The 13,553-nt window shown below is 41.0% G+C and overlaps 1 protein-coding gene across 3 annotated transcripts in view; it reads left to right on the top strand.

Moving 5' to 3' along the window:
* LOC110850896 (teneurin-a) overlaps positions 1-13,553 on the top strand; it is a 124,281-nt gene that overhangs the window by 31,472 nt on the left and 79,256 nt on the right. For 2 of the 3 annotated variants that reach the window (XM_035852571.1, XM_035852569.1), the window contains exon 3: positions 8,347-8,482. The exons of the other annotated variant lie outside the window; for it this stretch is intronic. The gene's annotated coding sequence lies outside the window, so the exon portion shown is untranslated. The remainder of the gene's footprint in view (positions 1-8,346; positions 8,483-13,553) is intronic. 3 annotated transcript variants of the gene reach the window in all.

Below are 13,553 nucleotides of genomic sequence, written 5' to 3'. Positions count from 1 at the left end.
AGCTACATATGTGCACCTATGCATGGGAGGAATGAGTGGGCGGACATACGGTAAGTTAACGTCCCACGTGTCAAGATACGATTATTATGATCAAAAGTATGACTGCTGCTGCTGCTACTACTACCACGACTGTGGTTATTCCTACCTGGTTACTACCACTGGGAGAGAGAAGAGTAATGGACTTTCTCTTCAGACTTGAAACTGTGTCCTCATAACATGGGAAACGAGCACTCAAGACGTTCCCCATAAAAATTTTGTAACAGCCTTCCACTCGAACATCAAAGAGTATCTTTGCCAACATCTTTGCAAGTAAGTAAGTAACGATATCCAACGATAATGGCCACTTGAGAAGAGAGAGAGATGCCAGAATACTCAAGGTTTCGTCCTTATCTAAAGTGAATATTTTTCAAACAATTCAATTCAACTTTTCATATCGGATCCATTGCCGCTGCTGCTATTGAATCGGACAATCTATTACATAAAGAACTATGTATCTAGTAGCGAGGCCTCATTTTTCCAATATCAATTTTCACCTGCATAACGAAGCCGCAAAATATAGCCTACGTGTGCAAGCAAACATTTTATGCAATGATGGAAATGAGACCAGGACAGTGATAAAACTTGTCGAATAAAGAGTTTATATGCCAAAAAATATGTCCAAACGTAAAAAAAGAAACCAGTCAAGTCATGCAACTAAAAAAAGTATGATAAAAAGCAAACAAAAGCTCGAAAAATGAACTTGCCACAAAATCATTACTCACCATCAAGCATCGCACTCGCTGACTACTCCTATTTACTACTTACTCACTTACGTTTAATATAAAGCATACAAAAATATACTCCTTCCGAGCAGATTGGACTTATTGGGAAAAGTGCCATTACAACCACAATGGTAATCCTTTGTTTGTGGGAGTTGCTTCTCTCTTGTAAGTACAATTTGTCGATGGTGTGTGTGTGTGTTGTGCTTCCTGGAGAAATCGCATCAAAAAAAGCTTTATTTTCTTGCTCGTTCCCTCCTTTGTTCACATTCACAAGAGAGATGGACATGTCAAAGTATTCTCACTTCCTACATTTCGTCCGCCATAAAGACACAGCCAGACCCGAGAGAAGAACCTTTCCACACTTGGATGCAATTTTGCTAACTACGTGTGTGCACTACATACGCACCGTGGTGAAAGGAGGAGTGAATGTATGTTTATAGTATGATTGTGGTGGTGTAATCCAACTAATAGATGGGTTGGGTGGGTGTGTGTGTGGGTGTAATAATAATGCACTGTCTGCCAGTGACGTGGAGAAGAGTGTGTGGAAAGTTTATGTGTCGGATTGAAATGTTGCGGGATAAATTAGCAACAACAAGGCAGCCAAGAGAGGAAAAAGTCTTTATTATTTGCGAGTAGTGCCATCAACTATCCTACTTAATTCCTGCACCAGACTGTTCCCATACTTTTGTACATACACGCAGTTTTCCTCGCTTCCTTTTCAATACAAATTTTTAAAACGTGATCATTAAAGTAAAAAAAAAAATATGAGAAAGAGCTAAACAAACAAACAACACAAACAATCTGCCCACTCTTTTACTCCTACGAACGAAATAGATTTTGACTGAGAGAGGAGAGATGCATTATTAAATTGGAAAAGGAAGGAGCAGGCTTTGTGTTTACTTTCTAATCTTTAATCAGAATCCGTAATCTGGTAATGGTGCAACCTTTCTACTCAAGTCAACCAACATCACTCTATTCTTCTGTCACCATGGGTCAAATCCTTCACCTGTCAAGTTTTGTGGAAAACATTAAGAGATTTTTCTCCTCCGACTTGAATTAAAATTTAGAAGGAATGAGAATAAGATGGAATTATTAGTGTAGTGAGATCTCATGGTGCATAGTGAATTGTGTATGTTTCTTAAATCTCTTTCTCTGCTTGGACGGGAGGATTCCTTTTTCTTCGAAGATTGCATTGTCCACAGGTTTTTAGGGAAAGAAGGGACGCAACAATGGACGAGAGATTAGAGTGATACTGCTGCCATATGTGATACACAAGAAGAGCTGTTAGAGGAAGATTTCTTGGTCTTCCAGCAAGATATTTTTCTCTCTCTCTCAAAGTAATCTTTGGTTGTCATTCATTTGTGAGAAACCAATTGAACGTGAAATTTTGTATTTTTCATTGAGACCTTGTGTCCACATGCATTATGGAGTTATTTATTAAGCATTCGGGGAATAATCCTACATTGTCAAAGTTACTCAGGCAGTTAGTGTGCACGTACATGAGTAGTTGGTTAGTTGGTTGTGGTGTTTAATAGGCCGGACCTCAACGTCTAGCTTAATGCAATTCCACGTTTAGTGATTTTTCAGCTGTCAATCGATACAGATCTGTAGGCGGGTTGGCTTCATTATTTCCTAATCCTCATATATCCTGAGGACCATTGTTACATGACGGACAATGGGGGATGATGTCAATACATCCACAATAATCGTTCATAATGAATCGACTTTTCACTACGCTAGGAAAAACTACAGGCTTCTGGTAAATTGAATATACGGTGGTGGAAACTGTTCGAAACTACAATACGCACTGTCTCTGTTTCCCTGTTTTCCGCTAGAAACTAGAAACATCGTTACCAAATATTTTATCTCGTGCTTAAAATTCTACCTGAACTAGGATTCTCGAGAAAATGCTTTACATGACCACTAATAAGCAGGGCAAGGAAAAGTTTACTACACATATGACGAAAGAGAGAGAGTTGAACATGCTGTTTATTATAACTCCCACTCGCTATGCTACTGTTACCCTGTTTGCTACCACGAACAGCTCCAGGACAATTCCATCCGCTCATATATGAAGTTGTCCGGTATTCACTGAAATAAAATAATTTGGAACACAAACATCAACTATCGAACATGAAAAGGTTTCCATTCATTTTTCTCATTGCGCAAGAAGGATGTGATCTGAATCTAACTTGGGGTGGTTAGCATTTATCCGGTGCGTCTCTTTGTCGTGATCGTCGTCGTCGTCGTCCTTGTCGCTGTGGCTTTTTGCTCGGAGGCAGAATTCATTTTTATTCTTGGAGCTTCAGATACAAATGGGAACATAGGTACCTCCGAGAAGGAGAGCAGCAGCCGGGAAACAGCAACGGAGAGATAAGCACTTGAGCATGAGATTACGGAGTTTGATCTGACTGAGTGAGTGAAGTGAACAACACAAAGCACAGCACAAGGGACTCTGACTGGGAACTAATAACGGGGAAATGGGGAAAAATGTCATACCGAGTTATTGTTACAATATCAATTTATGATGTTTCCCTCTCCTTCACTCCCCTTGCTGCTGCTGGTTAATATACGTGTGTACGTATGTATGTACACGTGATGTGTGTGGTGCTGGTTAGCCTAAAAATGTCACTTTTCATGTGACTAACAATACTTCATTTGAGAATTAGTAGGATTTCCTACTTCCTTTCTCACTAAAAAACAACTTTGTGATGATGCAGAAATATATTTTTCATCTCTTATCCATTGGCTCAAAACGTCACTCGACTAAATTATTTAACAATGGTGAAGGAGCTGAACCGATACAAATCCAGGACTTCCATCCTTGTTCACGATAATTTCCCAGAGCATGATGATAAGCTTGAGCCGTAAGCTCTTACAAATTTTGTCGTATTACTCCCATTCTTGGGTTATAATGCACATATTAATAATAATATATTCACCTTGTGACGCCATGTGCTGGGAAAATTATCCATTTGGCAGTGTCGAATATGCACGTAGAAGGCTACACAACCTTACATAAAGGTACTACAGCTATGTGTATGCAGAGGTATGCATAGTTTGAGGAATTGGGTTGAATCGTGTCCTACTCTGGCATAATACGAACGTCAGGTAAATGAAGGGTTAGATTTATGGAATGAAAAGAGCAGCAGCGGAATCTATAATCTGCTTCCAGCTCATCATGACAGCCACGTCCATTCAACTATACAAATGTGAAATTGCTTCATGCCATTGTAATCATGTCTCTCTTTTCCGTACTTCTTCTTCTTATCTTCACCACAAGAAATGCTGATCTGATACCACCATACAAATCGAAACCCACGTAAATACGGAACCCAGGAAACGTTTCACTTCTATTCCGAACCACCACCACCGTCACCACTCTGCTGCTGCTGGTGTTATCATCGGTATTCAAACATATTTCCAGAATTGCATGTGACATATCTTCACTCGGCAACACAGCTCTTTCTATATGTTTCGTATCACCTCTGATATCTTGCTTTTCTCATGTCTCCTGCCACTGCCTACATATTACCACTCCTTTTCTACCTGCATTGAATTCACGACTTGAATTGAAAAAAGACCTGACATGCTACAGACATGGCATGGAATCCGTGTTGGAAGAAAACTCCAGGGTCGCTCGGTACTTACATCAAGTTTTTACGTACTTTCTTGCGTAACCGGTCTAACCATTTCTAGTATTTCTCATTCCTGTTTGGTTGACAGCGGATATAACTCAAGAAACATATTACATGGCTATTTACCTACAAGAAAATTTCTCTCGCCATGTTTTTTTCTCTATGCGATTCCCATATTTATGTAGAAAGAGACTCCAAGCCTAGAAAGGAACACTGTAAATTGTGGCAAGGCACGAATCACTTTCTCCATAAAAAAAGAACCTGCTGCAAGGCCGTGTATTTATACTTTGGGCTGAAATGTGCGTAATAATTCGAGTATTTAGATACTTGTCAATATCTAATACTTATGTACACCGCTTCTCCATCGGTTTATCTACACGTGGGTGGCTGGCATGGATCAGACATTGGAGAGGAAGACGAAAAAAAGTGGTTTTCATCCTGATAAACTTTTACGTAGGATACCATAGAATTCGAAAAGGTTATGTTAAGATGCATTTTTTCCTGAAAATGAAAGCGGGGAAAGTAAAAATGATAATTTTTGTGCTTCGAGTGGGAATTTTGTTCTCTATTCAGTCACTCAATCTGATGTAAGTATGTAGAGAAAGAGATGAGCATGCAGCGTCTCAATCACAAACTGAACTCACTTCTCATCCCTCCTTTTTTCAATATATGTACGTAGTGTCAGTATTATTAACAACGGCATCTTCTCATCAGATTTTCTCCGAGGCTGCTGCTGTCTTGTCTCAAGCTTTTACTCACTCGACTCTTTTCTCTCATAGCAAAATCAATAATTCAATATTAGAGTCGCATCATCAATGCAAGAAAAGTACAGAAAGAGGAGAAAGAGGCGAGGGCTGGGAAGAGAAAAAAATCTTAAAAATCTAAAATATTGCCGAGAAAGATTGATGAAATGAAGAGCTCAAATTTCTTTCAGAGAAAGAATTTATTTGAAAACTTTTTCTCTGAAATGTTTTCAACTAAAACCAACACACACACACAAACTGGGGTGATCAGTCAGCTTAAATTCTTCATCATCGTGTGTATGAGTGTGTACGAGTGTGTGTGTGTATCGTGGGAGTGAAAGTGTGTGGACGTATGGAATGATCCCTGCTAAATTCACCAAGTTAAGAACAGGCGGAGCGAACTACTCAAGAATATTGGAAGTGGATGGATGCTCGGATGGAGAAAACTGTTGGTAGTTCGTGTGGATTAGCGGAGAGCGAAGCATAAGAAAATATGCTTTGATTTCATTTCGTGCCGAGAACTCGTTCCTATACCACGACTTCCTTCCCACCGGCTAACAACTTAAACTTTTCTGGCTGGTGAAGATCTGCCTTCTGCTTGCTCCCAATCTTTATATTCCTCACTTGGTCGTGATGCTGTAGTGGTTCAGACAGGGGCTGAATTTAGTATGCAGTATAAGTAGAGGTTGAAGGATTAATATAGTTATACGTCGTCCTTCTCGTCGTCCTCGTCCTCGTCGTCGTCGGTGGATGATATGGAGCACGAGAGGATAAGATTGAACAACATTGGTTGGTTAGTGGCGAGAAAAGTTTTCCTACCGCTGTCTCCTTGGTTGGTGGTGTCTGAGTAATCTAGCCAAATAAAGGGACCAGATGACAGATTTGAAAATATGGGTATGAGTTCAACTCCAACAAAGTCTCAAGAATAAGAAGAAGTTGAAGTAGAGAAGAGGAGCTGAGCTGACTTGGAAATGCAGTGTGATCGTGGTGGTGGTGGTGGTCTGGCGTGTGACATCTTTCCTCATCACCACCAGATTGAAAAAGGTTGATATATTCGAAAGAGAAAAAAAAATCTCGTAAAAATTTCCTCTCAAGCCAAAAAGGAGAAAACGAGCTGAAAGTTAAGCAGGATTGCGGTTGGGTTACGTATAATAATGAATTTGTTGCATTTTTCTTCGTGACTAAGAAAGTAGCACAGTCGCCTCTGACGTAACTTAACCTGTGTCTCGTAGTAAATCAAGATTTTAATGATTATGAGACTAATTTTTTTAACATGGAAAAAGGAACAAGAAATATGTGACTGGGCTGCTGCTGCTGGTGAAAATGATGGTGGAGAAAGTGAGGCCTGCTGGAGTGCAGTTGCTGCTACTTTCGCCTCTCTTCCATTATTATTATCACGATGCAGTAAGCACCCCGCTGCATTGTCACGTAACTTGTCAGCCTGCGTCTTGTTTTTTGGTTGGCATGCACTCGCACTCAACAAACACAATAAACGTCTCCTTCCTATCTCGTTCCATCCACCGTCTCTCAAACGGGCAACTTTTATTGCTCGAGAAAAATGTGGATTCATATTCTGCTTCCTCCACGTTGCGCTCTTCTCGGTTATTTCACTATGCATGCGATGCAGTCCACCAACCAACCACCAACAATCCACCCAAGTGCTGCTGCTGGTTACGCAAATGAGATTCTGACTGAGAAGGAGAAGAGGAGAGAAAGCTTCTGTTGCTTTCTTTTGACAAATATGCTACTTCTTCGCGTTATTAAGGGAACAAAAGACTCGGCTCAAATTGTGTGCAGTATAAGGAGGTGTTAAAAGTGAAAGTTTTTATGCCGACCCCAGAACAAGGTAGGACGAATGTAGTATGCAAATGGTAGGAAAACTTGGCTCGTTACCTCCTACACAATATTACAATATTACTTCTCCGAGAGTTAGTCGTTATTACAACAAGTAGGAAGGTCAAGTCTTCCAGGAAAGTGATGCACCCCGCGTCGGGTGAGAGAAAGCGAGGTGAATGAAGGTTTTGACTCAAAATAATAAACTCTGTGCATGGAACTGCACTGCAACCACTCGAGTTCTAAAGTGAGGATGGTGGTTTTTTTATTCCTGACTCAAGTCGGCTGCGATTTATATGCCAAGCAAAATTTGGAAAAATTGCTCTTCATAAACCAGTCTTGTCTCTCTTTTTTCATTTCGAAAACTTATTCATGATTTTCATCTAATCCGCTACCACCGGATTCTGCAAAGTGGAGGGTGAAACATATCTGTTACTGTATGTGAATGCGAGTTTAAAGTTTACAAATTTTTGAAAAGATGGCAAAATTATGAAACTTGAGAAATAGTTGTTTCTCTCTCCCCCTTAAGGGATTCTCTGTACACATACCACGAAGAATTTCCTGTCCCAGAAACCACGCTCCTTCGAAATCTGGAAAAGTTTTTGTGATTGGATTGCATTTCATTGTTCATACGGCGTGTTGGAAAGCGAGAAGTGGGCGAAGACGATGGCATACGAACATCCGGAAAAATAGCAGTCTCCTCGTCGTACATAGTAGAGGAGGGTGCAAGCAGGGTGAGAGTTTGCATGGGTAAAAGTGGAGTCGGCAAACGAAATCTCTCAATAAACACTGATTTTGGCCAGAATCACGTAGTGAAGCCAATCTCATTCTGTAGCTGGAAGTGGTCTGGTCTTGCAGGAGGCTGGGTAGTCTCAACCCCGAGAGAATGGCGGAGAAATCCACATATTTTCTTGTTTACTTTGGAATAAGATGAAAACGTTATAAAAAGAAGTGTCCGTGTGTGTAGGAGTTGATATCCTTCCCCGTCTTGTGTCTGCTTCAATCTTATTTTAGCTTTATTGGTTTTATAGGTGCGGGTGGTGGTTGATAGTCACTGCTCCTGCACAGGCAGGCAGATCTTGTGCAGAACAAAACTTGCTCCAGGCTTTATTACTCCACTCTTCCTACCTTTGTTTCCTGATTTTTCGATGCTGCCCTCATTTCACCCTCCACTGCTTGCTTTCCTTCCGTGCCTCGCTGTATTTATTTCACCCAAAGCATGGGAACTACTACTCATTACTTTTTGATAGAGAAGCACCAGCCAAGGATTATTTATTCTTTTAATCACCTTTAACTTCTTCCTCCTCTCGGTTCGTTGGAGGACCAAAGACCACTCGTTATCAACAACATCTTTGTTTATCAATGTTTCAGATCACGGGAGTTGTTCGTCTTCTGATCCTTCTCCACTCATCCCGCGAGTCCCATTCGGAATTGGCAGCAGTTGCATTGACCTCATCTCCCAAGTCTTGAGAGAGAAAGAGAGTGAAGTGTAAACAGGAGAGAAAAGGTAAACAATTTGTCTCTTCATCCACCTTAATGTGCCCAGCAGATTAGCAATAGTGCGCATTAAATTGTTCTCAAGAAGATGTTTTAGAAGAGTTGAGAAATAATACAAGTGACTAAACTGTCACCATTACCAGTATTTATAAAGAAAAGTAAGTGCAGCTAATTCAGCGTGGGTTCACTTATTTGTGTTTCGTGCTGTCTGTCTCATTGCTTTGCTTTCTCTCTCGCTAGTTCTAGAATTAGTATGAAAATTACGGCCGCATGGAGAAATCAGAGAGAAACTTTTAGTGTGGATGCCATTAGGTTGGTCCAATTTGTACGAAATTGCTCAACTCGGCTGGTTTGCTTTCATGGAGGACATATGTATGTGAGAAGAGCAGTAAATGACGAATCTATATTCTGTGATGGAGGAGAAGAAAGGTTTTATTTTTGTGTGAACAATTGGTGGTTTATATATTTGCACGTGGATTTGAGGAGCAGCAAGGATGGGATTGCATGCACCGACCAGACCAAAGTTCGACTACAGGCCTCAAGTAAACTTGCACTGACTTATTGTGTGCGATGCAATGCACCGACACGGATTTATACCTCTTCCCCCGTCGTCTCGTCTCGCTATATAAACTCAATCAAATCCGAAGCGTAAATATTGTCAATCAAATACGTTGTGAGGAAACAAGCTCTGCAATTTACAAATGCTCTACAATTTGGGAAAGGCACGAAGCACTTTACTTCCGTGATTCGATTCAATTCTCTAACCAATTCTTGAATCTCAATTCTTGGCAGTTCCAAATTACTCATGACATGACATCCCCGCTCTTCCTTATTCCTACTTCTCCTACCACCAGCACCACCATCACGACCACTTTCACCAGACCTCACCTCAATAAACCAAGACCTAAGGCATAGCCGTTATGTTATTGCATATACAAGACGTTGTTTTTATGCACATATACTGCATACCAGACTGAATGCACATTCTTTCCATATTCACCCACCCACCCAGGAGGCTAGCAAGCTACCAGCCATCACCCCACCGCACGAAGGAAATGCGACAGAGGTGTTTATTATCCTTGAGCCACCACAATCATGCCAAGTTGAGTTTGAGTCTGGAGTTTGAACTTTGAAACATAGCAATTGAAATGGGCTCATTCATTGTACTCCCACTAACTTTGCTTTGCATTCAACTTCTTGAACAGTGGACGACGAAGGAACTCGTATCTGCAACAACCACTAGGACCAGACAAGCAGGCGAGTTGGCTTGGGATGGATGGGCATAATGGAAGTCGCTCCCCTAATGATGCATATTATTCTACCCTGTTCCATTCCACTTTCACTCCAACTTCCTGCCTCATTTTCAGAGAGAGAGAGTTGCGTCACCCAAAGGAATTTTTGTGAGGAAACATTTCGCTTTTGAGATTTTTCACTTTGTTGGTAGTGAAATGTTAAGGAAAGTCGAAAATCCCACTATGTCACAGAGACAACTAACACCCACCAGCACTGCTACTTCATCTAAAATTCCACTATTGTGAAAATGAATTTGGTAAAGTTTGAGTCGAAATTTGTGTGGCGGCGGTAATAACCCTCAACCGCAGACAAGCCCGCCCGTTCTTCTCCTGTCGTTCCTAATCGTTCCTTAGTTGCAGAAATGTATATGATGGTTCTACAAGGACTCCTGTTTCTGGGTGTGTGCGTGCGTGTCGCCAAGTCTGGCTGGCTGGGTCTTGAGAGTGGGGTTGTCGTTCTCCAAAGTGTGTGAAAAGAAGACGACGACGACGAAGAAGAGGAGCAGTAACAGCAGCCAAGTTTCAATACTTGTAATAATTCATTGAATAGCCAAAAGCATTTGTGATTCAGAGTCTCTGATGTAATTTCAACACTTCATTCCCCCCAAGTTAGTAACTTACAGCTCCTCTCCGTCTGAGAACAATGGCGTAAATGACTCATTGTTTCAGATGAATAAGTCATTAACTCTGGAGAGACGGAGAGAGAGAGAGAGGAGTCAAGTAAAGTACAAGGTCTTGGCTCTCTCTCAGTCAACCCAAGAAGCAGGCAACTAGCTTCTTCCACTCTTAATCTTATCTTTTAATCGTCTTTTAATGCTCTTGTATTAATTACCGAGAGTCGAGTTACCACGAACCGGCACTACCGCTAGTGCCTCCCAAGCCAAGTAAATATGATAAGTCGTATAAGTATCACGCAATGAAAAGTAACCCACCTCAGTAAAATCTAGTCTACCTTTTAACCTGTACAGAGAGATGAGAGAATAATGGTTGAATATTCTAGGTCCGCTTCGTGTTAGATTTGTTCTTCTTTTGGCACCAAGGCAGACTACAGACTGCGATCCAAGTAAGTCAACACTAAAGGGGGAGGGGGTTTGTATTGAGAAAAGATGCACAGTTTTTTTCCAAAATCTGGATATATGTATATTTTGGTCTGCATGCTCAATCATGTGGAGGAGAAGGGTGAAGAAGATTTAAGAAAATATTTTGGCCCCAGTTTATGAATCCGTGTTCCAAACCTTTTGAATATTTCGTCTGATGAATGTGATTCTGCTGTGGCATATGCAAGCTGGTCTATAATTTTCCTTTTTTATTCAGCCCAGGTTCTCAGTTTTGCAACCATGCAATGTCGCTTCTCTCTCTCTCTCTCTACTTGGCAATATTTATCCCTTCATACATTCATCCCTGTTACAAAAAGCTCTCTCAGAATTGAAATGGTTTACTTTACTGTGGGCTAAAACTTGTTGAAAAATGATAACGACGCTGTTGGCACTGATGCCTCCTATATCACAGAAAATACCCAACTTTGTTCAAACCTAACCAGCCAAGCATACCATGAGTTTTGAGGTTTTATCTAAATATTTATTTGGCTAAATGCCGGTGGTGTGTTTTGTTGCTGGTTTCATTTCATTTTGGTGAATTTTTGCCCACCCAGCATCCGTGTCGCTAAAGAATTTGGTGAAATGAATGGATGGGACCTGGCTCTGAGGAGGAAGTTTCTCAGAAGAAGACGAAAAAACGTGCTGGTGGTGGTTGTAGCTCTTTCACCCAATACGAAACGTGAGCGAAAAGAATTCTTCCTACACACACACGTAAATACGTACGAACGAAGCGGAGTTGTAGTGCTAGTGAGGCAAATAAAGATACGAAGAGTATGGGACATAAATAGTGGGAGTGAAAAAGAAAGTTCGCATTTCAACCAAACTTTTTCTGCAGATGGGTTTCTTTCTTCGCTCTAATACACGAATATACGGCGAGAAAGATGTCCTGTAAAAATATCATCGTTTCTCCAACAACCACTGCTCCTGATGTTATTGGAGACTTCACTCATACGAGAGCGAATCAGGGATAAATGGTCAGTAAATATGTTTCGTTATGTGGACAGAAGCTTATCATGTCAGTGCAGTTGCCGTATTTTCCTATTTAAAAGCTCCAGAGAGCTTATTTCGTCCCCAAATTTTCATCAGGATGAAATGTGGGGTATTTATTTGGAGTCGTACCAACAAATATTGCTTTATAGAATTAGTCTCGGCTTTACAAAGGAAACTTACAATGGTTTGTTGTTGGGTAAATCGTAATACCAGTTACAACACACATTCGCGATGGTGGTGGCTCGTGGTGAGAGTTTTGAGGGAAAGCAGCACTGGGAGAAGCAATGAAGGCGATACAATAAATCAATTGTGGAAAGATCCAACAAAAAACTGTCTCCTTTTCGGTCCACTTATTCGGTCCAAATAGTCTTTAATCAGAAAATGTTATCTCCTTGTTTTCTCCTTTGATTTTCAATTTAAAGAAAATTCTCCCCTTAGTTCCAAGCAGCAGGATCGTGGTGGTAATCATGCGGACAAGGCAATCCCTGTCGCCCAGCAGATTTCTCCAGTTTAATCATCCAAAGCAAAAGATGGATTCTTTTCTGGGTGATGTACTGATGTGTACCACGGTTTGGTGGATTGAACAGATTAAATCTCAGAATCGTGGCTTCTTGGTGTTGAATTATGAAACCACCACGATTTTCAGAGAAATCATCAACTTTTGAGAGCATGAAACACAAATATTTCTTCTTTAATCTTACAACAATACATGAAAAGAATTGCATTTTCACAACTTGAGTAATCGAGATTAATGTAGCATATTCAGTATGCGTACCTTGCATCAAAAGATCAGAACTTAAATTAAATCAAGTTTGTTTCCCTGCCCTTTTCTTCATGTCTCGAGGCAGTATTAAATATTTTTGCCTCAGCCATATTTTACCTGCTTGATACACGAAATATGCATAAACGTATGCACATGCATGCACCCACGTGTGTCCAGTTCAACTCATTTCTGCTATTTCTCTTTTGTTGCATTTGCATGTCATGTCCACGGACAAGGTTCTAAAAAAAGCGAAAGCGAGAGAAAGCGAGGGTGCCCTCCCCTTGTTTGAATTTGTGTCGGAGCGAATCTCGTAAATTTGAGGAGCTTCTTATTTCCTTCCTTGGTCCTTCTCATCTCAACCGAGAGAGCAAGCAGAAGGTGGAGGTCATCTCCTGCCTGCTTGCTCTCTCTCCTCCTCGACGAAAGAGAGACACACGTTTCTCTGCAGTTTTATTTTTATTGCGCCCAGTGACACCAAGAGTTACAATTGGGGAATCAAAAGCTGTTTTGAGAGTTAGCGATGCGAGTAGCAATTTGATTGTTATGTGTTCACAAAGGCCATGTGAACATTCAAGTGTGTCCTAATCGGTGCAAGAAGGACAAGAGCGGTGGGCGAGCGAGCGAGCGAGCGAAAGAGCGAGCGGTGGATGGATATCTTGTTCTTCGTCTTCCTCTACGTCTTCTGAGGCGAGGTAGAAGACGACTGCTTGATTCTGTATTTGGAAAATATTTGAATTCTTCTGGTCGTCTTTTTCTTCTCCTCTCTTTCTTGTCGTGATTTATTATGGGAGACAGTGGGAAAAAAGTTTCTCTTGTGGCAAACAGAAATATCTCCGTGTTGTATGAACTGGATGCTGCTGCTGCTCTTCACAAGGTTCCTTCCTGTTATGGTACACAGCCAATTTGGGTTCACGTTGAAGGAGTTGTTGCAGTTCTTTG

Source organism: Folsomia candida, unplaced genomic scaffold (genome assembly GCF_002217175.1).
Source record: "Folsomia candida strain VU population unplaced genomic scaffold, ASM221717v1 Fcan01_Sc006, whole genome shotgun sequence".
NCBI classification, from domain to species: Eukaryota; Metazoa; Arthropoda; class Collembola; order Entomobryomorpha; family Isotomidae; genus Folsomia; species Folsomia candida.
The sequence above is the reverse complement of the archived record's forward strand: the minus strand, read 5'-3'. Positions and strand labels throughout refer to the sequence as shown.